This window comes from Poecilia mexicana, unplaced genomic scaffold (genome assembly GCF_051168715.1).
Source record: "Poecilia mexicana isolate PSO_F unplaced genomic scaffold, ASM5116871v1 scaffold_9, whole genome shotgun sequence".
Taxonomy (NCBI): domain Eukaryota; kingdom Metazoa; phylum Chordata; class Actinopteri; order Cyprinodontiformes; family Poeciliidae; genus Poecilia; species Poecilia mexicana.
Genome location: NW_028263378.1, coordinates 22160087 through 22183003, shown reverse-complemented (window position 1 = coordinate 22183003; position 22917 = coordinate 22160087). Strand labels below are relative to the sequence as shown.

The window sequence follows — 22917 nt, the reverse complement described above, 5'->3', positions numbered from 1 at the left end:
GGGTGGGGTGGGGAGGGGAGGGGAGGGGGAGGGGGGAGTAACAGAAACACATTAGTTGCTTGGATTTTAATAGGTGCGTTTTGCATCCACTGAAAACAAAGATGTTAACAAATAAACTGGACAGTATGCTGCACGTTTAGTGATATTTTCACAGTTGCGGTCTGGACTGGTTTTGAAATAAAATGCCGAGTCCTCAGAGACCGAGACAAGACCGAGACCAAAAGCGGTCGAGTCCGAGACGAGACCGAGACTATCAAAAAATGGTCTTAAGATCGGTATTGAGACCAAGACCAACTTCAAGCACCACAACACTGGTGGATACCTATTAGATCGCAAGAGTAATATATAAAATGTGTTAAAGTTTTCAAATTACTATTTCAGGTGAAAACTATGCCAACGATTCTGGACCTGTGCAATAAAGTAACCTGTTAAATTGTTAATTAGCTGTGATTAATCTGTTTTTCTTAGAAAGCTAAATTTCACTACAGCCACACCCAAGCCTGAAAACTACCAGACCTGCAGATTAAATACATTTAAGTAGAACCAGCCCGACAGCAAAAAGTAGGCAAAGGGTATGTCAAAATGTAATATGGCATGTCCAGATGAGAAAAAGAGCTGCTTATATCTCATTTTGAAAACCGAGGGTTTCTTAGCCATATTTAGTGACATGGGACTCCAGCACTTCTGGAGCAGGGATCAAGCTTCACTAGAGTGGCTGATCTGCACAAAACTTACTCCAAAGGATTAATGACATCTCATCCTGAGGGTCACTATAAACCCAGAAGAACATCTAAAGCACTGCAGGCCTCACTTGTCTCGGTATCGGGTTTAACAAGAAGAACGAGACTGGGTAAAAACGTTGTCCTTCGGAGGCTTCCCAGGCCCAAAATCACGTCTGAGTGAAAAGAACACAAAATTCTGTCTCACAAAACATCGTGAGGACATTTAACTCATTTGGAAAAAAAATTCTGTGGACTGACAGGATAAAAATGGACCGAAATGTGCGCCTTTTGTTATAGCTCGTGTAAAAGTCACGTAGCCAATCATAATGATGTTGGTGTGGCAGTGTGGGGCTGCTTTTGCTGCTGCGAGATCTGGGATGGTGTATTCTACTCAAACAGTCCTGAAAGGGAATATCCAGGCATCACCCACTTCAAACTAATCCACACAAGGGTTACGCAGCAGCACAACAATTCAAAACACAAGGAGAAGTTCATCTCTGAAAAACATCATAAAACAATAGAATGAAGGTCTGTTGTGATGAAATTTTGTTGAGAGGCTGTGACTTGACCTCGCTCTGGCCATCTGATCAAAAACCCTCCAACATTCTTAAGGAGCTATTTTTACTTTTCATGAAAGACAGTGTTCCTTCGTACGACAGTGACATAAAGACATCACTCTTGGATTTACTGAGAAACCAAATTCACTTTAACAATTTCCAGATTTCCACTGAAAATATTAGATTTTTTATTTATTTTTTCTGGGAAAGACAAAATTATTCCAACGAACAAAGTTGTTTTGGTAGTGGGATCCTAGTGTTGTAGCAACACTGTTGTGTCTATTTTGGAGAAAATTAAAGAGTTGGGGGGAGAGGGGGGTGGAAAAAAAACTTTAAGTGCTGTTTGTATGAGTTTGTGTCGTTCAAATATGTTTGCATGCTAGCGAAATGTGCAACACATTAAGGGCTGGCAGACTGTTCCCATGCATAAGTTTGATATATATATATACAGTAGTGCTCCAAGAGACTGGTTTTCTTTCCCCGACTTGCCAAAGATGACGCACTCTTACATTCGAGATGTTGTTTTGCAGGGACTTCGCTCCCTCGTTTGAGACTAGAAGAGCAAACCGGAGAGCCAGTGGTCAGCGACAGACAGACACATCTCTGACTGTGTCTGTCTCTGCTGTGCTTCAAAAACAGTTCCCTGACTCATTCTTTTTTTTTTTTTTTTTTTTTTTGCTGGATCGCAACACCAAACCTCTTGAGAGCGTGCCCAGAATTTGCTTTTTTCTCTCCGTTTCATTCTTCGTGTTGTTGTGGTGGATGGCGGTGTCTGAATTTGTGTGGGAGAGAGAGGAGGTGAGCAGAGACTTGGCGCGCGGCCTGACTCCCCACCGTGCGCAACGTATCATGCCAAGATTCTTTTAATTAGGCTGATCAAGTGTTTTGTGAGAACTGGACCAGCACTCTATGCCACTAACACGTACTCAGGCGCGACTCCCACTCCCCCTCTGGATACCGTTATCTTTCACATGTTTTTTTCTTTTTATTAACACTTTGATATTTAATACATTTATATATTTAAAAACACAAAGTGTTGACATACTGTATCACATTTTTTCCTCCCTGCCTTTAATTCCTTTGGATGATCATCAAAGTAACGATTGCTTATTTGTACTGTAATCGCAGGGAAGCAGAATTTTATAGCAAACAAAAGCAATATATTTTTTTACTAATATTTACAATTTTCTTGGGTACTTACACTGCACCACATGCTTACTGTGGAACAGATTATTTTCAGACCATAACTCGAGGTATAACTGAGTCTAAATTTCTAAAGGCGGTTAAAATAAAAAGCACAATTTCTACTCCTGAGAAAGGCAAAACATCAGTTTTGTGAAGGTCACTGAGTTCCCTCAACAAAAAAAGAGCACTTGTTTTTGGTGTATCAAAAACCATTAGCACTTCTTAATTTTTTTACCATCCTTTTTTGTTTTGAAGGAAAACGACACCTGTGCAATGGCTTCCCAGAGTGCGCTGTCCATCACAGAGACGTTGTGTGCTCCTGTTGTTTAAGGGTTGCCACAGTAACGGTCGTCTTCGTTTCTTAGGGGGGCCCAGAGGCTTTTTAGGGTTGCATATTTTCTGTGTGGAATGTTACTCCCCCCTCCCCCCCCAAAAAAAAAAGTTGTTGCATGTTTGTGTGAGTGTGCAGGGAGGGGAGAGTACGGATCCAGCATACGATTTTCAAGTTTTGGTTTGGAACGTCACCTCTCCTTAGCTTTCTGCTTTACTGGCTTTATTGCTTGCGTGCAACGACAGACACACAAATGCTTGAAGGGCGGGAATGCTACTGCACTCAGGGACAAACAAATGAGCTTTTCTTGAAGTGTAGTGTGGTGTGCTGCTGCGGTGGTACCTTTCAAACTCTGACATTTGCCCAGTTTCGTCTGTGCTTCGGCTAACAAGCTGTGAGCTCACAGTAAAAGCATAACGTAATACCAATTTATGCCGAAATAATGATTTATGTTAACAAAATATGGCGGCAATATCCATCTTTTAAGCAGAACAAAATCATTAAATAACACGCTCCAAAAGCAATTATTAAAACCCTGGAAAGTGACATTTTTACTCATAGGAAATCATGAAAAAAAAATATAATGTCCAACTGAAACAATGTTATCACGAAAAATGTAGGTCATGAACAAGAGTGAAAAAACGAGATCTAACTTTTGAAGAACTCTTAATTAGCATATACATACTAATTAAGGGTTCTTTTGTTGGAAATATGGCTCATCAAAGTTCTACAAGCTACAAGAAATATGTTTGAATTTCAAATGAGAGAATGGTCCTTATAGGTTTAAATCTATCAATAAGTTGGACTCTGCCTTCCTCTTTAAACCCCGATCCCATAAGAAGTAAAAAAAACAAAAAAAACAAGTTAAAGTGCTTCATTACAGGCACATACTCCTCACCCGTTGGGAGTCGTACAGATGAGATTCTGAGCTGGAGCGTTCCTCCACCAGCCGCCTCACAGTCCACTGCCCAAGTCCAACTATGAAATACAAGAGTGAAGGGGTCACAGTGATTGACCTCTGTTGTAAAATGCCAAGTGTGATGCATGCTCAGATGATGTCTGTTCACAGATCCATGGCTCGCAATGCCTGGTGGACCACATATGGGACTCTGTATGGTATGTTTGTTATTGTTTCTGAATTTGTTTAGTATTTCTGGTCGAGTGCATCCGTCCAGTTGGTGGTATTTACCCTTGAACACACGTGTGTCAAACATTTTCGGAGATTAGAGAAATAAATTGAGATTTTTTTCTCTTAAAATCTGCAAAGCTTGTGCCTCACTTAAATTTATGTTTTGTTATGGAAAGATTAATATAGGGATTGTTCGTATTTTGCTGAACTGAGTGATCTGTTCTGAACCCTTAGTAATTTACCCCAAAATCAATGAGACATTAAGAAAAAAAAAAAAAAAACAGCCAAGCCTGTCGAAACACTTGATTCTCTTGTTCTCCTCTGACAGGCGTTCTGTATTTGATGTTTCTATCTGTCTGAACCTTACACAGCGCTAACTCTGTGTATAAATATTTATTTGGGAATGATTTCCACAGTCCATGTTTTTGTTCTCCATTAACCGTACTTGTTTTGGCTCTCCTGTATTTAACACTTATCTGCACAAGCTGACAAGAAAACATTTCAAATTGTATTCACATGGACAATAATGCAAGGAAAAGCAAAGTAACCGTGGTTTTCAAAACACAGGAATCATTTAACCATTTTATGTTTTTTTTTTTTTCCAATGGAAATTATTGGTGACAGTGCTTTCCTGTTAACCTTATGTTGCCATTGTATTTTCTTTTTTTTTCTGTGAAAAAGTAATTAATCCTCACGTCCACTAATGTTTTCTCTTCAAAATGTTGTCTCTTCAAATGTCTAATTTGGACTTTACTGCCCTGTGTGTCTCTGGTGTTGCCCTGTGACGGACCGGCAACTTTTCCAGGGTTTCCTCTGGCGTTCTTTCATCTGGAGGCACCGTCTCCAGCGCTCAGTGAACGTGTGCATTTAAAACACTTAATGCAGATCCGACTCATCCTTTCAGGTTTCACCTCTGCTGCGACGGTGCGGCGTGCGAACACACGAGCGGCGTAGTCATCACTGCGGGCATGAAGAGGAGCGGGCGCAAGGACAGTAGAGGTGAGCTATCCTCATGGGGAATCTCTCACAGGTAAATGAAGAGGAGCTGTGTTACTTAAGTGGAGAGGTCAGTGCTTAGCATGCAGGTGAACGCTGTGCGGAGGAACGTGGGAAGCCAAGCCTTACCGGTGGAAGTTACGGTAAAGCGTGAGACTCAGCATTAGTCCCACTTTGAGGGTCTGATTTAAGATCATAAGAGACACGCACTCACCACGCCGCGTTCGTCCCAAGTACATAGGAGGGCCTCTGTCTCAGGAAAACATCACAATGCTCTGAGTAGGTGTTCTGTGTGTGTGCTGGGAGTGTTTTAATGAAATTCACTATTGATCCCAGCAAAATAGACTTTATACATCATTCATGCTCTCTATCAATCACACCCTTTGAAGTTTTCCAAAGCTGTTTGTTTTAAAGGAGCAGAGACGATAGGAAGGGGTGGGGGGGGAAACAAAAAAAAAAAGCTGAGCAATAATTACTTTGAAGAGATTGTTCTAAAATATTTCATTCAGCCTTTTTCTCAAGGTGTAACAAGCTTATCTGTCAAAGACAATGTCCACTGAATGAACTGCTTAATTTGAAATTGATTGGGGTTCTTTCGGTTGAGAAGGAATTGCAGAGCCGAGGCTCCTGGGTATTTAAAACACGACGCCCTTCGCTCGTCTGCGCACACCTTATTGGTGTGTGAGCTTCACGTTTTTAACGTTAGCTTAGCTCGCTTCTTACTTTTGAGATACCAGATAACATCAACATTTATGTGATAGATGAAGTGAAATCATCATTATGCAAGAATGGCTGTTTAAAATCCCAACAGCTGAGATAGTGCCATCCTCTTCTTTTGTGTGGTTTTCTGGATGTTGGAGAAAAAAAAATCCTATAGGGTGGATACAGACAAAAAGAAAAGAAAATAAACACAGGACGTGGTAACCTGACACAGGAAACCCACTGAATGCTGGGAGTGAGCAGTGAACCATACTTCCTGCAGGACAGCACAATGGTAACAGTGGCCCCAAATTCCTAAAAGAGTCTGTAGTCACAGGGACAAGGAAGGGCAGGCTGTGTCCTCCACTCCACTGCTGATAAGAATACAGATAGAAATGACAATTATGTCTGTCTTTCTGCTTTTGGAACGCACAACATCCTGATGATGCCCTGGTTATGTGATTTATTAAACATTAAGCATCAAGGAATTTTTGCTACATCATGTCTAATGTGTCTGAATACATCTAATGTCTCTGATATATATATATACATATATATATATATATATATATATATATATATGCCACCTTGATTACTTTTCAAGTTATGATGCACAAATTGAACTTTTCTTGACAGTCCTGACAGTTTCATGTTGCTTTGTCTCAGTTTTCATAATCCTATATCTACCCATGTTGATAACATTTCTAATCACTTGCACTACTGGAATAACTTTTTTAAAAATCGTCTGAATAATAATATTCCTTTACATGATTTTTCTAAAAACAGTTTGGTCAGAGTGAGTTGTTCTCGATGATTAAATGGGATACTTATTTAAAGGCTCCATCAATTAACTGGAACAGGAGAAGTCCTAGGAGGTCAGTTTGTCTCTTTAAATCAGCGTAGCAGCGACTGCTCCACCCTTGGTCCACCCTTCCTTCTCCTCCCTTCATCCTTCCCTGATGACGTCTTTAAAAAAAAAAAAAAGAAGAAAAAAACAAAGCTAAGATTCTCCAGAAGTTTCCCACTCCAGTCCTCGAGAGCTGCCATCCTGCAGCTTTTAGATGCATCGCTGCATTAACGTGGCTGAATCAAACGAATAGTTTTGTTGCCAGGCTGGACGGCATGCTGAAGAGGTGATTCTATTGTTTGATTCAGCTGTGTTTGAGCAGGGATGTGTCTAAAAACCGCAGCAGCTCTGGAGGCCTGCAGTGGGAGACCTCTACATCACACCACCACGAGGATCAAAGCAGCTTCCAGTTCAAACACTCATACCGACACTAAGCTAATGCTGTCACGTCTTTAATGCAGCAATTCCTAAATCTTCTTTGATTAGTTTTGTTAATGTTCCCTTAAAACAAAATCATGCACACATACAACTGAACGTGGCTGTTGTGAATTACACTGCATGATATTAGCCTATTCTTTTTCAAAACCCTGCCTTTGTTTCTTTGTCATGAATCTACCACACACACACGCACACTCTCTCTGTCTCTCTTAGCACACAAAGTTAAAAAGTGGAAGTGGTATGTCTGGACTTCTTATCTGGGTGTTTTGTTGTTGACCCCGCAGCCTGAGTGCGTATTCACGGCGAGTTCCTGCAGGCTTTCCCCATCAGACCCAGGCATGCGTGTTAGCTCACCCAAACCTATCTGCGGCATTGTCCATTCAGTATGATTATCACTGACCCACACGGCCTCCTGTCTCCGGGGCTCACATGAACCAGTACTTCCTCCGAGGAAGGAAATGTTCGTTGCTCGTGGGCCGGTGTCACACAAACACACTTAGGTAAAAAAGAAAAGAAAAAAAAAAAAAAAGGCAAGTTTTACCGAAAATATATAGTGAAGCATTTATAGCATTAAAGCACATTTTGAGTTAATATTGTGTCTCTTTGGTAAACTTTTTTTTTTTCTATACGCAAATTTATGCATCTGACAGAGCAGGGGGGGACTTCAACAGAGAGGAAGATCATTAGTCATAATCTGCAGCGATGATAGTTTATCAGAGGCTGAAGGAATTGAGTGGGAGCAGGTGGTTGAAGCAGGCTTTGTTAAGAGACCGCACTAATCAGATCTGCAGCACTACGACTGAATGGCTGAAAAACACACTCAACCCTTGCACATCACCAACTTGCTTCCCACCTGCATTCATGGATGGCAAATTAGATGCTGAGGAAGTGGCTGAGAGAGAATCACCACCAGTATCCTGTCTTCAACTTGGGTCTTCGAAGGACGTGGAGATCCTGGGACTCAGACTCTTAACCCCCCTATTGCCTCACTTATATTTTATTTCAATTTAAATACTTTCTTATATATAACTGGGGATTAGTACCACTTGATGACAGCAAAGCTCTTCTGGTATTACTGTTGGTATGTGTGGAATAACCAGATTTAGTGATAAACACGTCATCTTAAGTGTCTTAAGATTTAAACTAATTAGAGAGAGATTGTCGACTAACAACAAAGTTTGAAAAGAAAAACTTAAAGCTGTTAACGATACGAGGTGTGCCATGACATCCTGTGGTATTATTTAAAGTGTTGTTGCAATGTTTTTATGAGTTTTTTTGTGAAGTGCTTTTCTAGTTGCTTTCATCAGCTGAAGTAAGAGCTACCTGTTAGCATGATCCCCCGGTTACCCAATGCAACACTGAAGTTAGCACAGAAGCTTTTTATGTTGCTAAATTACAGTGATATTTCACAGTCAGTCTGGATTATGTTTAATCATTTCTAGTTTAGATATAAAATACAAGGCAGATTACATCCGAAACTGGATACTTTTCCATACTTTGTTAGCTCAATCGTTTGTAACACAAGCAGCCAATCGGACACTCGCATGGCAGGAACTCGCTGCATTTAGGGCCTCTGGATGTGGTAAATGCAACCTGTTGAAGTTCAAACATGGTAACGCATGGCGTCACGAAGCCCTGGCTTGTTGAACATGACAATGAGTTCAGTGTACTCCAGTGGCCTCCGCAGTCAGCAGATCTCAGTCCAACAGAGCGCGTTTGGAATGTGGTGGAATGGCAGATTGGGATTATGGAGGTACGGCTGACAAATCTGCAGCAGCTGTGTGACAGTTTCATGTCAGTTTGGTACCAAATGTTGGAGGAATGTTGTTCCTGACATCTAGATAAATTGGTGACATAGGGGAGAACGAAAGCAGTTCTTGAGGTAATAGTCTGTCCGACTTACACTTGCAAAGCGCATCTAATGAAATAGTGAGGGCATTTTATTATACAGTTATTACAGGTTATTTTATCAGTTTATAATTTGAGAACCTTGTCTCTAAAACTAAAAAAATAAAATAAAATGGAGAATTCATAATTTTCTTCAAATTATTATGTTAAGGTCTTGTTTTTTCCCATTTGATTTGTGAGTTGATGTGTTGTGTGTGTGTGTGTGTGTGTGTGTGTGCGTGTGCGCGTGTGCGCTTGCCAGAAACCGAGGGAAAAATAATTTAGTAGCATAACAGATCTCCCATTTAACCCAGAGTTCCCTCCAATGGCCCATGCTTACAGTTGTTCTTCTCTCTGACCCATCCACTTGTAGCCACAATAGATGGTCTTTCTCTCATTCATACATTGTGGTGTATAGTAATACTGTGCTGGTTTCTATGGCAACCCGCTAGTCAGACGATCTCATTACTGGCCCTTAGACATTTCTTTCTCACTCTCTCTAAGGAATTACCACTTTTCATTATGATTGGCCTCCCTCTTTCTCTCTCTCTCCCCCAACTACTACCCCTCCTTCTTTATCTTTGCCTCTCCCTTGCTCCCTCGCTCTCCCCCCTCAAAGGTCAGATGTCCTCCATGGTGGGGAGAGAGGAAATCTGTAAAAGCGTGGAGGTCTATTCAGTAACACCCCCCCCCTCCCTCCTCGATTGCACCCTACAATCATTCAGTTCCTTTCTATAGCAGCAAAGAAAGGAGCAGAAAAGAAGGGAGGAGAGAGAGGAGCCACTGCTCTACTGTTCTTTAGAGCACTTTTTAAAATCTGTTTCTTTTTTTTCTGCCCCCTCTCTTTTCTCTCCTCAAAGCTTTCTTTTGTGTGGAAAATAGCTCCTTGAACCTATGATGGAGAAGTGTCCAGAATCAATAGCCCTTAAAGTCACATGCACACATATATGGTGTGCACACGAAATGTATTATTAGGTATAAACAGGTACGGACACCAGCACACATCCACACACACCTGGAGTTGTATGCTTGCTAACGTGTTTCAGGATCAGCTGCAGTTAAAAATGACTAGAAAAACAATTCAGATTAAACAGTAATAAAATAATGTAACCCAGATTTGCGGACAATTTGTGAACAATGCACTCGACTTTCATTGAATCAATTCTTTTCCCATATTCTCTTTGAGAAAACCTCTATGTATTTCTCCTACAGAGACGAGCCAAGTCTCATTTGATCTTCACTGTATCTCAGGGTTTTTTTTTCTTTCTGCTTTCATTCCTCATCTGCCACAAAGGGACAGTGGACAGTTGGCAGATCCATATGCCCTATTGCTCCATCAGACATCGATCCGTATGGGGCTCTATTCAAGTGCATTGGCTGCACAATTGATCCTGGTCTCTATGCTGCGGTAAACATTTTAACCCTGCCTGCCTCCATCCTGATCAATATCCTTCTTTTAATAATGTATCTCATTGATCAGTTTGGGTCCTGAGTAAATTGATCAATTATTTTAATCTTTTTTTTTTCTACCTTTTTGCCACTGTGGTGTAGATTTAGGGGCAAAATGCTCTAAATGTGCGTTGATCTCTGTGGTATTAATAAAAGTCTTTAAATAAAAGGTGCTTTAAAGAATAAATATATTTTGCATTATTGATATTATTGTAAGTTTTAAGTTAAAGAAGTGCATTTCTTTTAACAACTGTAGGTCTATAATAAAAGCAAAGGTGAATGTAATATTAAAAAAAAAGTTAGTTCCACATTGTGTCCATCTGGGTCCGTGACATCACAGATGGCAGGAAGGACTGACAAGATTCAGGGAGGATAATAATAGAAAGCATGGAGGATGGACTATATGTGGGGTCTACATGGGCAGGGAACGGGTTTGCAAGTGTTTGAAAAATATTTTATATATACATTGCACACTCAGGCTGCTTGGAGTCTTGGAATTTAATGCAAATTTAATGAGGAATCGTATGTAGACAATGTGGAAGTATGTTTGCAGGAAGAGGGAATTCTCTCATATAAAATGACTGACAAAATGAGTTCCAACAAAATCTAAAAACAAAAGTGGTTTGAAGTAAATATCACGGTTGATATGTGAGTTTCAAGGATTTCCAAGCTAAGTCTGGCTAACAAGTAAAAGGACAACATGAGACCTTTATAAGATTATTAGTTAAAAACAGAACTGACTGTTGTTTTAATGACAGAGAGCATCGCTTAGTTTTATCCACTTTGATTTAATTTGAGCTAGAACACCTGAGAAGAAGAGGTCAAACGTTTCGCCAGAATTGTGCTGAAATGGTTACAGAAAGCATAAGGTTTCTCTGCAACAAGCTGAGACAGGGAGCCGTGTCCTAACAGATTCTGAATGCATTTCAACTTGTAGGTGCAATGTTGATCTTTCAATGTTGATCTTTTGTGCATGAAGAATATCAATCAACCATTTATTTATGCAGCTTTACACAACCACAGTGTAGAAGACCAAAGTCCTTCGCATGGTCAAAAAAAAACAAAAAAAAACATAAAATGACATAAGAACATAAAAGACAAAGCAAAGCAGGTAAATACAAAAACAAACCAAAAAAAAACAAAAAAACAGGACTTTTTGTTTGTAAGTGGCATTCTTAAAACTGTCACTATTTTGTGTCAATATAATAATCTGAAATAATCAAGCTCCTCTGCCTTCTCCCAGTGCTATCTATAGGAATACACTGCTCAGTCAGAAACAACCAATCAGAGCCAGGAGTAAGGTCTTTGCGCTGTCAATCACGCTTGTGTATGTGCTGGTCACACCCTCCCCCTTGTTCTCTGCTGTGCTGCAGCTTCTTTCCGTTAGCAGAGCCTGTCGCAAATGCTCAGCCTAGTTAGCATAGCCACCTATGATGACAGATAAACATTCACATGTAAGTGTAAGTTGTTTCTCCTTCATTAGCACATTGAGCAGCGTATACATGAGCTTGACTAACAGCAGTAAGACACTCCTCCTGGCTCTCGGTTGTTTCTGACCGGGAGCAGTGGATTTCTTCATCTGGCAATAGCAGTTCTGGTGGGAGATGGAGGAGTTAGATTTTTTTCACAGATTATCTGTCTCAACAATAGTGACAGTTTAGAAAAATATGTAAAACCCTGTCCAGAGTTCTCACCTGTTGACCCCTGGACATAGTCACCAACACCGCTCGCAACCCCACAAGGGTAAATGTGTTGGATGATGGATGGATGGATGGATGGATGGATGGATGGATGGATAGATGGATGGATGGAAAAAACATACATATGTATTTTTTATGAAAGTTACAGTCTGCAGGTTTCACATTTAACAAAAATACCCTATTCAGCTGCTACATTAGCCTATTGTAATGCAAATATGAACAATAATGCGGAAAAAAAAACAGAACGGTCTTCTGTCAGTAATTCTGAAAGTGTTTGAAGAGGTGCCTGCTGACCCCAGGTGGCACAGCTGAGCAGTGGTTTTCACTGTCACCTCACTGCTAGAACAATAAATCTTCAAATCAGGACTTCAGTCCTTCTGTGTGAGGTTTGGATGGTCTCCTGGTGCATGTGTGGGTTTGCTCCATGTCCTCTGGCATTTTCCGTGCTAATAACGTGCATAATGGGCGACCGGTGACTCCAAAACTGCCAGTAGGTCAAATATTATGTGTGCACGGTTGTCTGCCTGTGTGCTGGGTCTGTGATAGGCTGACAACCTACTCCTCTTCTCATATAATGACAGCAATAACACCCTGTGATAAATTGAGAGGAGGACTTGGTAATCCAACACACCTGTTTCAGTACTGCAGCTTAAAATCTCAAATATGCATTCCTCGTGATCACATGAGATGAACAATGTCTTTGGAGCCCGTCTAAAAGAAGCCTATTTTAAATTTAACCGAGAAGCAGCCCCTTTGTATGCAGCGGTTTCTGCAAAATGCTCCCTTAATGCAATTATAAGCACTGTTTACAAGCACATTTGTCAAGACCTATAAAGGAAATGACACATTCTTTAAATGTTTTGGTTGACAGAGTACTTTTCTTTGTGCTGATCGTGCTCTATATCTCCACCCTTCAGTCAGTGATAGACTTCAAGGACATTGGTTATCAGGATTTGTGGGGTAAACACACTCTGCCCCCTGCATTTCATTATTGGTCCTAATTATCCTCAGTTGCCACTGGTTTGTTGGTGTGTATGCGTGGGTGTGCACCTATTTTTTGCCAACAACAAACAAAGGTGTACAAGCACACACCCTCATTTATTCTTGACACAGACACAAACATACATCGAATGCACAGCCATTAAATGCTAAAGCGGCGGATCGATAGCCAACTCTGGTCCCCGACTTCATGGAAGAGAGCAGAAAAGGTGTCTGAAATCTAAACAGGTTTTAGAGGCAAGAGATAACAAGGAAAGGGCTGAAGTCTTTGTTAGATTATCCTTGTTGGGATTTCGCTCCCACTGCCAGAACTTAAAGGGTCTTGGCTATGCAAAAATGCAGTAAAGAAAATTACTGGCTTCTTCACATTTTTCTGGAGTACTTCACTTGTCTTTCTTGAACCAGTTCTTTCTATCCACTGTTCCAGAAACTTTAGGCACACAACCAGGTCTTTGTAGTTTTGCAGCTATGCCACATTCTTTGCTAGTTAAAATTGCGATCTGTTCAAAGCTTAGCATATTGCTTTATAACCACAAACCTGTTTGTTTGATGCTGTTTGTTCGTTAATGTTTTCTAGCAAAAATCTGAGGCCTTCAAAGAGCATCACCCAATGGGTATTGACTTTGCTCACTAATTAGGTGGCTTTTGGAAGCAGTTGCACTGGGTTTCATTTATAGTAGGGTAAAGTGGGTGAGCGCCTATGCATTTCACATTGCATAATTTTCCTCCCACTTTGAAATGATGCACTACTTTGCATTGGCTTATCACGTAACAGGCGTTGACGATGGTGGTGCAAAGTGACAAAATGTAAAAAGCGCTCAAGGCACTGTAAACGGTTCACATTTGACTTCAAGTAGATTAGTAAACCCTTAGAGTAGGCATCCTGAATGCTACCATGTTGAGTGTGAGCTAATTAAATCATCTTTATAGCCTTTGAGATAGCTATGATACGTTATGCTCTAGCAGGAGTCCACAGCCCTTTGTACCTCCATTACCCGCTGCCGTCTTTCACGCAATTTCCTCCTAAAATGCTCAGATGAATATCTGTCACCGGTGTTTGATGCTTTGTATTATTTGCTTGCTCTTCCAGAACATAGGTGTGAAGTATAAGCTGAGCGTGCCTTTTCACGCTGTTGTCACGCATCGTCCCAGCGGATGCACTTGAATTCCCAGACCATGCCAAATGTTTGACAGCTGTAATGGACTTTATGGGAGAAATTAGACAAAGCACAAGACGTGGAAACAGGATTTCAAAGAAGTACTTGTCAAAATCTTGACACACCTCCTCTTTTACAATAAATAACTCCAGGCCAATGCTTTTCAGTAGATTTGTCAAATTTGATCTACGTCTAGTTGACGTAGTTCAAAAGTATCCATTCTCATTGTTTTTTTACACTAAAACTACATTTTATGTGACAGAGAAACACAAAACTGTTAAGTCACAAACCATCGAAAAACAAAAACCCGAAAAGTTTGGCGTGCGCTAGTAAACCTGAAAAAAAGTAAAAATGAAATAACATCCAGCACATCTATCAGTTGATTGGCTGCTGCTTGAAGGTCAAATGTAAGGTGAACATGAGCAAACAAACAGCTTCACGAAGGCCAAGGAACAGCAGAAAGATGAGAGATAAAGCTCAAAACAATTTTTAAGCAAGATTTGGTTCTAAAACAAATTCTCAGTCTTTCATCATCTCACTTAAAACTGTTCAGTCCATCACCTGAAAAAGGAAAGCGCATGGCACAACCACAAGCCTACTAATACATGACCGCCCATCTCAACTGACAGGTGGGACACAAAGAGGGTATTAAATGAAGCAACGGCCGAGAGATCCATGGCAACTCTCGAGGAACTGCAGAGAGAATAATCTGGGACAGGACTCTTACTTGCGCATGCAACAAATCATTTATGAAGAGCGGCAAAAACGGCCGCTGATGAGAGAAAAATCATTTGAATTCTCTTTGCCAGAGGCCATAGAGGGGATGCAGCAAACACATGAAATAAAAATCTGGCTCGTATCAATCTGAACACACTGTCCTGACAATCCACTGTGGAATTGGAATTGGGCTAAAATCTTATGCAGGCCACACTTTTGAGATTAGTATTTGCAAAAAAAAAAAAAAAAAAATCCACTTCACACTTATGTGTGTGTATAATCCCCATAAAATATGATGAAGTTTGATGCAAAATATGACAAAAATAAATAAATCAAGAAACAACTATTTTTTATATATATTTATCGTCGCTATTTCAAAGGTATACTAGTTTAGAGTTTGTGCGAGTGAAAACGAGACAGCTGGCCGCTGTGTGTGTCTCGGAGAGTTTTGTATGCGCCCACAGAGAAAGTGCTAATTGTAAAGGATGTGGCAGGTTAAGATAAGGTTATCTTGACGCAGCGAAATGTCTGAGAAAGAAGGCCAGAGCCTGCCGACGGAATTAGATTGATTAGAAGAGCCATATTTGGGCTGCTTCCAGATAGCCATTGCTGAGCCTCATCCCCTTCGCTTGGCATGGCTCTGCGCTCGTCCTCAGCCTCTGCTCTCCCTCCCTGACACTCCTGCTGTGCAGCAGGACAGTTGATAGTGCCACAGGCTGTCAATCAGGCGCTAACTGACTGGCCACTGCTAGGCTGAGATAGTCCCAGAGAGTCTTTCTTTGACAGTGAAGGGAAAAAAAAGGGCAACAATGTATGCACCGTTGCAAGAGGGAGTCCCTTTCTTGCCTCAGAATTCAGCGTGGCTCTAATAGCGCTCAAAATTCTGTACAGTTTACAAGAATGAACTTAGGCACACTTGCTATTTTTTTTGTTTCCATTTCACTCTCTGTCCAGTGTGTTTTTCAGAAGAGTAAAAAACAAAAAAAGTAATCTTTTAGACTCCATTTAGGTTGCGAAAAACCCACAAGAGCCACCCGCTCCCACCTAACCCCCCAAAAAACTCAATTCCTGTCATCAGAATCCTCCATTAGCCAAGCATTAGAAACAAATTAACTCTTCTCAGTTGAATGGCTTGTCAGAGGAAGTGTGGGAAAATCCTCTATTAGGCAGGAGTTAAGTGCCTATTGGAAAGCTGGAGATGGAATCCTGCCTAATAAAGGAACAGTCAACCACTGGAACACCAGCTGAATGGAGGAAAAGAAGTGCTAATTAAGAGAACAAAGTGTTGTCTTACATCCTCGGCCGTTAATGTGAGTTTTAGGGCTCATCTCGCCGCCATCGACGGACTTCCTCGAGATGATAGCTTGTCTGTGATTGCGTGTGTGTGTGTGTTTGCTGTCAGAAATGAGGAAAAAAATGTTTACTTTGGTGGTGACAACAGTGTGTAAACAGATAAATAATGAATATGCCCCGCTCCCAAAAGGCCACACTTTTTTCCAAGACTGAAATCTCCTCTTTGAGTTTGACATGTCGTAAGCTGCGCCGCGAACACGCTCCTCTGAAACTATTTAGGGCGTCGTATCTCATGTGAGCTGAGCCCAACTCAAACCACAGACCCGGTCTTCTTTTGCCTCACACACATACACGCGCACACACACACACACACACACACGCACACACACACACACACAACAAAAAGAAAAGAAAAAAAATCCTGAGAGCTTTCCACTCTTCAAGATGTGAAAACAAAAAAAAAAAAAAAAAAAAGTGGATGGTGAAACTTCGTCATGGACCGAACTGGGCGGAGACTCAAAATAAACTCGAGCGGGCTTGGCTGAGTGCGGGCTCCCCTCTCTGTTTACCTTACTGAGAGCGAGCATGGGAGCCCAGTGATGAAATCAAAAAGAAAAAAAAAAAAAAAATGGAGGAAAAAATTAAACACAGTTGAACGGGCCAGTGTATTTGGTTGGGGTTGCCATGGTGACAGAGTGCATGGATGCAGATAAACACCGCGTTGAGTACTCAGGCAGGAATGCAGCCCTTCTGCCTGCGGTTTGGAGCGGAGGTTAACACTTCTCTTTCCCAACAGCTTTACCACTCAACAACATATGGGGCTGAGAGAGAGGTGCACCAGAGGAGATTGCAGTTTAATTGCATGCATGCATGGATTGCAGGATGTGTAGGGACGCTTGGGGAATTTGTAGAAAGAAAGAAAAAGAGCAGTTAATGCGCACACACACACACACACACACACACTGATTCAATGATTTATCTAAAAATGAAGTGAGAAGATGAGAAAACAAGTCCAGCATTTAAAAAGGAGGAATGAAAGAGACCAGAAAATTACAGATAAAGTTAGACCACTGGGTGAAGTTCAGCTCCGCTCATATGGAAGGTGCTATTTAAAAGACCTGATAGAAATTAAAGGGACCTCTTGGGTATTTTTTATTAAACTGAGGTTGTGCGAAGTTGTTATCGGTAATGGTTCTCGTACCTGTGGTACAAAGATGGGTTATTGAACTTGAAAAGTAAAACAAACCTGGCATTGACCAACTGTTTGAGCTGACTTTAGCAATTTAAAACGGTTCAAACAGAAAATGTTTATATCCCTGGGATACAACATACATGTAGTTTTACCTGCTCTGTTTTCTTAGCTGAACAATTCTCCTAAAGTTAAAAAGAAACTCGTAGTGGTGTTATCCCAATTGAGTCTGCCAGGATAATCCACATGCAACTATGAAACCTGGAAAAGCGCAGGAATGCAGCTGACGGGCAGGTAGCTACAGATGGAGGCCTCAACCAATGTAACTTGTTTGGCTGAGTAAACAGCACCAAACTCAACAGCGGTGTCTTGTGAACGTTTGGATAAATCATATGTGCAAGCAGTGTTGCTTAGGAAGAATGGAAACATTATCAATTTATGTTGTTTTAATTGCTAAGCTCATGGAAATCAAGAGTCTGACTAATTGCGTTACGTTGCTCTGTGGAATACTTCACGTTCCGACAAATACTGGGATATGACGTGTGTCAGGAAACTATTACTCATAATATTTTCACAGAACCTGTCTTCTGTCCAAAGCATCCTTTTTAAAGGGTTGAGAGACAAAAGTGCCACAAACTAATAAATTCATTATTTTAATTGTATTTATATCTGCAATGTTTGTTGAAATAACTTTAACACAGTAATAAACACCTGATCATATTTATATAAATGCAACACCAGTTCATTAAATTCTCGATAAAATAATGAAATACTTTGCTACAATGAAGCCTCTTAAAATGTCCCACTCAACATTTCTGTTTTCTGTTGGACGTGTTTTGTGAAACATTCACGTTACCATGGAGAGGCTATTTTGGGTCCATGGTTCTTCACTTACTTTATGAATTTAGAAGGTGGAGAAAAAGCTGCATGCACATATGAACGGCGGAAGGAACAACATGTGACTTGAAAAATGGGGGTAGGTGTTAAGGAAACGCTAATTTGGTGAAATATTTGTGGCTGTGGCTCACTGATAAGAGGCTCTTCTCCTTAGCTCCTCCTGACAAAATGGGGAAGACTTGTCTGTTGCCCCATTAGCAGCCATTCCTACAAGGCCCTGCCTTTTCTACATGGCTAGCTTTCAATAGAAGGGAGAAACTGGAAAATGGCTACTTAAGCAATGATTATCCAACTGAAAGGTACCTGTCATGAGAGAGAAGTGGCCAGAAGAATAGGAAGGGGCATGTGTGGGAGGATAGAAGTGAGCGATTTTGGTCCTGCCTGTGCAGTGAGACAAACGTGTTACTGTGAGATTAAAACCAGGGGCGCATGTTTAGCGAAGGCATTACGAGGAGGAGGGAACGGGTGGAATTTGAGAGACGATAGAACGGAATTGGAAAAATCTCAAACGGGAGGTGGGGATTCACCGAGAAAAAGCCTTAAGGGTTTCACATGGAGTTACTTCGGCTTTCTGTTCTGGCTCTTTTCCTTTACAATATTTTTATTTGAAATATTTTTATGGAAATAAAATAATTAGGTGGATTGTACTGTTTTTTTTTTTGTTTTTTTTTGCATGCCTATTTGAGAAGTCCACAATTCATCTAAAAGAAGACACTATGCGGTGTCTGTTTATAAGTATTAGTTCATCTTAAACTTATTTTGTCTTTCTAAAATACCAGATTTAATACTTTATGTTAACTAGTTGATGGATCAGGACAAATTAGTGCAAAGCTGTGAAAAAAAAATACAAAATTGTAAGTATTTTATATTAAAAACAAATGTTTTTAATATAAAAACATTTTATATTAAAATGTATGACATATGTTCATATGTCATACAAATGCATTCAGTCCCCCTGAGTCAATACTTTAAATAATCTCATCACAGCTGCAAGTCTTTTTACAGTACGTCTCTGCCAGCTTTGCACATCTACAGGCTGAAATCATTGCCCATTTTTCTTTGAAAAGAAAAGCTCAAACTGTGTCTGAGCATCAATTTTGAAGTTGCATCATAAATTCTCAATTGGATTCAAGTTTCCTCCTCGCAGCATTTTGCTTGAAGGCCATAAAGTTCAGGCGTGACGTGCCTCAGGAGGTAGGAGTTTGTCCTGTAACCTGTGGGTTTGCCGGTTCAAACCCTCAATCCGTCTGACTCAGTTGTCGTGTCCTTGGGGTGTGAATACGCGAATGGGTGGATGTAGTGTAAAGAGCTTTGGAGTTCTCTGGACTAGATAAAGGGCTGTACAAGTACAAGCCATGTAGCATGCTGCTAACCCTGCTGCTCCTCCAAAGTTACTATGATCCCTTTGGCTGCTTCTCCCTCTTTCCTCAGCCAGTCTGTTTATTTCTATGCTTGTGTTTTCAGTGGATTTCCAGTTGTGCCATACTTTTCTCGTTTTTGGATGATAAATTGAACCGTGCTCAGAAAGATGTTCAGAGTTTTAGATGTGTGTTTTTTTTTCTTTTATTTATTTATTTATTTTTAATACATTTTTCCTGACCTGCCTGCTTTGTTCCTCGGTCTTCATGATGCCGCTTGTTCTTTAATGTTCTCTAAAAAAATACTTTAAAATTTGTGGTTGTAACGTGACAAAATGTGGAGGTGTGAATATTTTTGCAAAGTAATATATGTTCAATTCAGAAAAACAAAACAAAAAAAAAAAACCCTAAACGATTGTCCTGTTCTTGTTCCTAATCAGAGCTCTGGTCCATGGTGCAGCATTTACCTGTAGTTCTTTTTTTTTTTCCTCCCTGCATTTTACAGTGGCTGCTTTTATTATTCTCTCTAATTGCGTGTCCCTCTGGCTCTTTGTTTCCATGAGTCCCTGTTATCACCTCACTGTGCTGCCATCCAGCTGTGTCATAACACTCATGCTTGGGTCTGGCAGGGGACGCCTTGTGCTGCAGAATTTTTAATGGCCCCCACAGGCCTGGCCCACACCACCACATGAGTGGCTTAATGGAAGCTATTATTAGTGTTTACTCACTGGGACTTGCAGGGTCGACAAGCGTCCTGCGCATGTGCAGTGAGGTAACTTCTTATTTTAATGTTATGGGTAACATTAAGGCTCTGTCTCTTAGCACAATCGTTAACTCTGACCACTTTATGAGGTATTAACTGAGTTGTAATTTTGACTCAGTGACACCATGTAAGAGTTTAATGCTGTTAACTTGGGCTCTAATTGAAAACAGTCCCTGAGCTCTCTTACTGAGTGAACAGATTCATTATTTCTCTTTTCTTTGTGTATGCATTTTTTACACACTGGACAGCGTCCTCGTATGCCTTTTGTCCACCATTCAAGCAAAAAAAAAAAAAAAAAAGTTTTTCTAGATTCTGTTGCTTTTCTTCAAGTAACTGGGTCATTTGTGGGCAGAAGAAAAAAAAAAGAACATGATAAAAGAACTGACAGATGCATCGTCATTATGTTGATCTGTTTATTTGAGACTCTAGTAGCTACTGGTTCTGTGCAGAAATAGCATTAGGTCTCTTGGTAGATACCAAAATTAGTCATGGAGCTAAAGAAAGGAAAATAAATTGGAGTTTTGAATTACACTAAAAAGGAATGAAAAAGTCCGTGTCCTAAGAAAAATATCTAAAGAAGTCCAGAAATTATGAAACACTGTTGCTCAAGATAACATTAAACATTGACAGAAAAAGTATTGCTGCTTTGAACCAAAGGGGAAATTATATGATGGTGCTTCATTGTTGTACTGACATCACTTTTTATTATGCAATTTTGTTTTCAAGCTACCTTGAACCGATATTGTTTAAAAAAAAACATTGAGCATAAAACTGAAACACCTAAGCACGTCAAACAACTGAATTATGTCGAAAGCTGATTGTGAGGCAAACAACCGGAAATAAACCTCATTTGTTCATATGGACCCAGTTTTACTTATCTTAAAATTGTACAGCCCTTGTAATTATTTCTATTTTAAAGCTTTTTTTGGCTTTAAAAAAAAGCTTTTTAAAGCCTTCATTTGATAGTTAACTGACAGGAAAGTGGGTAATGAGAGAAGGGGGAAGACATGCAGCAAAGGTCGCCAAGGCTGGGAATCGAACCTACGACAGCTATGTTGAGGACCAAGGCCTCCATAGGGTTGTGCTTAACTCCTGCGCCACCACAGCACAGCTCAATTATTTCTATTTTTACTTATTTCCAGAAATTTTAAAGTCCTTTCTGTATTGGTGAAAACCTCGCTGAACTTTTTTTATTTAACTCTTCTTTCCAACAACATAGAGACGGCACACTTTAAAAATCTCACAATATGGTCATCCTGGCTATGTAGCAACCTCTGTTGGTCTGCCATTCAGCTGGTTATGCTCGTTCTGCTGGGAGCTATTATGCCCTTTTGTTCAGGACGGCGGATTGTCTCTTTGTGATAATATGAGATCTCAGAAATGGATTCCAAAAAGTTTGGTACGTAACTCATTACCTGCAACAGTTGCCATTCAGTGTCTGACGCCTTCCATTTAAGGGAACAGTGAGATTTTTGAAGATCTCAAAGAGAGATACTGAAAAGATATCACTTGCAATCACCCAGACTCATGCAAACTTTAGAAATGTTTGCACTTTTTAGACTTTTGACAATTTTAATGTTTCGTTAGAAACGGATCTACATGAAACATCACCTTCAAACTTAATAGATAGATCATTGGGACACACGTAAGCACACATACGTACTCTAGCACGCACAAAGCAGAGAAAAAGACTTGGATGGCTTGCTGGACTGATCACATTACCTCATCTCACATGTATTTCAGAGGCCTGGAACCTGATATGCATGCGATTGTTATTTTAAATCACCGTCTGGGAAAGCCGGTCTAAGGTCCTTGGAGTCAGTAACCCAGGGGAGGTGTGCATGGGAGAGACAAAGAAGACCACAGAACCAGGATCTGACAAGATTAGGATTGCATTTTCTTTTCAAACTATTTAAAGACAATTAAAATGAATGAAATAATAATAAAATATGCATTCAAACGGTTATAGCTGTTTTACTTGTTGTAAGGCTTTTTATTTCACACTTTCCATATTTTTTCTCTTTTTTTTTTTTTTTTTTTTTCATCGGTGTTCGCACTTGCAAGGTTAATGTTTCTGTGAAGAGCGGGAGCCGCGCATGATGCTGAGTCCAGGTCCATAAGAATATATTACACGTCACAGGACCGGACAGGCAACATGCCAGAGGCCACTGGATAACTGCTGCCTCCCTCCCATCTGCAACCCAGGTTAATTAAAGTTCCTCATCCCTCGTGAAAGTATGCTTTTAAACAGAGTGCTATGTGTCATTGGATTGTATTTCAGTCCTTTTAATGATGGGGCTCACTGTGTGCGCGCGGATGTATTTGAATGGATTCGCTGCTAATATCATTTCACAAACCGGTCGCTCGTCCACAACACACACGTCTGTTTCAGCGCTCAAAATGTGTCTGAAGTGCCGCAGTTTTTCCCCCATGGCAACTTTACACAATAACATTTAGCTTGGTGTGTTTGATCAGTGGAGACTGTTTAGCTCCATGACATTTGAGTTTGTACCAGTGGTGTCTTACATGTCTAAAAGAGATTGATCATTATTAGTTAATCAACCCAAAGACAATCAAGACGCATCACCTGCGTAATGGATAGCA

At 40.4% G+C, this 22917-nt stretch overlaps 1 long non-coding RNA gene across 1 annotated transcript in view; it reads left to right on the top strand.

Moving 5' to 3' along the window:
* The first annotated feature begins 2688 nt into the window (after positions 1 to 2688).
* LOC106915928 (uncharacterized) overlaps positions 2689 to 22917 on the top strand; it is a 36347-nt gene continuing 16118 nt past the window's right edge. The window contains exon 1 of the long non-coding RNA XR_001417899.2: positions 2689 to 4923. This is a non-coding gene — a long non-coding RNA (uncharacterized LOC106915928). The remainder of the gene's footprint in view (positions 4924 to 22917) is intronic.